Source organism: Rhinolophus sinicus, chromosome 5 (assembly GCF_057876585.1).
Source record: "Rhinolophus sinicus isolate RSI-liver-muscle chromosome 5, RSI-T2T, whole genome shotgun sequence".
Taxonomy (NCBI): Eukaryota; Metazoa; Chordata; class Mammalia; order Chiroptera; family Rhinolophidae; genus Rhinolophus; species Rhinolophus sinicus.
The window spans coordinates 11,205,331-11,208,828 of NC_142505.1; positions in this window are offsets into that span (position 1 = coordinate 11,205,331).

A 3,498-nucleotide genomic window follows, 5' to 3' on the forward strand; every position below is an offset into this window, starting at 1 on the left:
CAAACAAGTCAGTAAATCACTTAGGCTTTCCCATGAGCCTTAGCCTTTAAAATACATGTGGTTTTTGGGTCACTTTTTGTCATTTCAATTAAATTTCCCCTCCAGAAATTTCCAATTTATTATCCCAGCAATAAATCCTGGCTCCTTTCAAATGCACTGTCATTTCAATGTTGACTTTTCATTTTTTTCAGCTTCTTTCAAAGTTCAGAATCATATGTCAATTTTGAGTCACTTGGCTTTGATCACTCTACACAGCCAGCAAAGCATATGGCCCAGTTCCTCCTTTCCCCATTATTTTTGAATGAAATTCTTAAATAATCTGTTGATTTAGTTAATTCATTAGAAAAAAACTTTCTTTCAATGAATTACTATAGATTGATATACTGAAATCTGACAAAGGCAAATTCAAGGTTTTATCCAGGTCTTGGAGTAGGTGTTTATGAAGAGGGTCAAGGAATAGTTTAAAAAGGGTCAAAGAATAGTTTCAAGAACAGGACAAGTCCAACATTGGTCACTATATAAGTTAACTTTTGCCACAATAATGCTGCATAACAAACCATTCAGACCTCAGTTTGGAGTGGCTCATTTTGTCACAAGAAATGAATGGAATAGTCAGCTAGAGGTGTTTTTGTTTTTGTTTTGTTTTGTTTTCTATTGCTTCCAACCAGAAGATCAGTAGCACAGAGATTTAAACACTTCGATCTGGACTCAGGTTGTCTGGCTCTAAATCCTGCTTTGCCATCTGCCAGGTGTGACTTTTGGGCAAGTTCTCTCTGCGCTTCCATTTTCTCACTTGTCAAATGAGGAGAGAAATAGAAAAATAGTCTTTCTCATCAGGTTGATGTGAGAATGGAGGTTATGCATGTAAAGTACTTCACGTGATTCCGGCACTGTGAGCACTGAGTCAATCTCTCAGTACAGACATGGGTGTTGGGAAAGGGCTACCAGGTTCTAGAGCTTCACTTGTGGACCCAGCTGAGTTGAGCTGGGGTGGGAAGAAGTGAGGGTTCTCCTGACCCCAGGAGTGGGTAGTCCATGAAACTACCTCTCACTGTCACCTTGGAGCCAGACCATGTGACCTGTGGTGAGGAGCTTGGGGGCAGATCACCAAAATGCCAGAGTATTTCAGGGGTTGGAGAGCATCTATAGTCCATAGTCACATTTCAGGAAAGAGACAAGCTCTAGGCAAGTTGGACTGGCTACCTGAAAGCAGCGTGACAACAACAAAACAGATAGAACTTTGGCAAGGAAGACACTTGCTGCCAATGTCCTGAGGCCACCTGGGGGTGGAATCATCGGCCTCCCTAAATTTCACAGCCCACATTCCCTGCTGGCCCTGAATGAGCACCCTGATGAATTCAGGAATAGAGATCCCCAGGGAGATAATAGAGAGCCTGAGGGGACAGCATGCTGACTTTGCACCTATCTCTGCACTTCCTGCTGGGACCCTGGGGACTTTGCCGCCACTGCACCTCTGGGAACAGCTCGCAAATCCCGTGTGGGTGAACCCTTGTAGGTTTTGTCTACACTGCATGTTTCCATCCCCTTGGCCAATCCTGACAGATTCAGGGGAGAATCCAATCTTGGCTGCCTCCATCACATTCTCTGTCCTTGAATGGAGGAACTGAGACCCTGGGTTGCTGAGTTATGGGCATGCCAGGACACCAGAGAGGCAGTCAGCAAACCTGCGGCTGAGAGCGCAGAACTGCCCTGGGCTCCTGCCCTTCTGCAGCCTTGGGTTGGCTTCCCTTTTTGACTCTGTGTGATCCTGCGGTATTGCCACATTAATTACCACGTTTTGTTTAAGCTACCCAGAATGGGCTTCTCTTGCTTGCCACCCTAAGAAACGTAATCAATGGAGATTAAACAAAACAAGAGCAACAACAAATGATTTACCCTATGGCTCGAGGTGAGAGTTCAAAGGGACGACTAAGTAGACCATCAGTAGGCTTACCGCATCCCTGTCTGCCTTTCGCCCTCTCCTTCTCTTGGTAAGTGCAGGACCACAGGAGGCCAGACTGCTCTGGGGCATTGTTCTATTGCTTCAGAAGCCTGCAGACTTCTGCCCATCGCATCTACATGCTAATGCAATTTCTGGCCATGATATATTGTAACCGTGGCTAAAAATCCTGGGAGATTTATTATGTTCCCTAGTTCTATAGATCAGAGACAATTTTTTTTTTTATGAATTCTTGCTTTTGCTGAGCAGTTTAATATGCCATTGTCTAGGCAACAGAATTTTCCTCAATTAGATTTTAAAGCTAATATGGGGAGGAAGTTTCCCCCTTCCTCTCCAACCATGTTAGGAAAGATCATAAGTCCTGATGGAGAACAAAATTTGCTGGTGTCTCACGGGGAACTTCCAACCTGATTCTCTTTTGCAACAGGACTGCGTCCTACCTTCTGCTCCAGAGCTGATGTCCTGTTGAGGTGGTGGAGGCTGCCAGTGGGAAGCACCCACAGTCCCAGTGGGGTCTGGGTACTGGCCATGCAGGGAGACCCCCACCAGGGTGCACTGAACTTGGAGAATGAGTCACTCACCTGGGTCTGGCCCTCAGCCATGTAAGCTCAGAAATTCAATCTTCTAAGTCCCCAAAGTGATTGGATGCTTGAATAAACAACCATGGAGGGACCTGAGAACAAACCAGAAGGAAAATGTACTAATTTCAAGCCACCCAGAGGTTCCTGTCAGCAGGGGGGCACATTCTCTATCTGCGAGCATTGCTCCTCAGGAGGCCAAGTCATCGATGGGGGCTTGGAGATCGTGAACTTGGCATGCTGGGCTATCACTGCATAATGGGAACTTTGAATGGCTCCAGCTCCTGCTGGGCAGAGGGTGGACATGCGCAACCTCCGACCCCATTCAGGCTTCTATAGTTCCTCAGTGCCATCTGGGGACCTGTTCTCCTGGGGAAGGTTGATTCTATTGCAAGCCTGAGGTTTTGTCCTCAGGCCTCTGCACTGCTGTTCACTTGGTCACAGCTGATTTCCTGGCTTAACTCCCAGGACGTCCTTAATTCCTTCCTTTCCGCATTGGGGGGGGGGGTCTCTTTTAGTCACCTTCATGCAGACAGCATCTTGGTTTTCACTGGACTTGAGGGTGGGGAGGAGGGAGGAGTTAAAGTTGGCTCAGGTTGTAGATTTGGGTGACAGGCTGGGGGCGGGGGCGGTGTCATTCTGAGCAGCAGAATAGTCGCTGTTTATGCAATACTGTGCTAGGGATCTCAGCATCATTAGCTGATTTAATCCTCTCAACGTTCCGATGAGAAAAATACTAGTATATTTTCCAATTGGCTGAACGGCAGCTTTGATAAACGTACTTGCTTTGTGTCATGGTTTAGTTTTAGTTGACCAGCTTTCATTATTGTTTTTATAACAACATGTGAAAAGAATGTTCTGTGTGTCCTGGTTTCTGTTTCCTGCTGCTACCACTGGAGCCTAAGGGTGGAGAGAGGGGAGTCGACAGGGAAGAAAGAAATGTAATATATTCTTTAATAA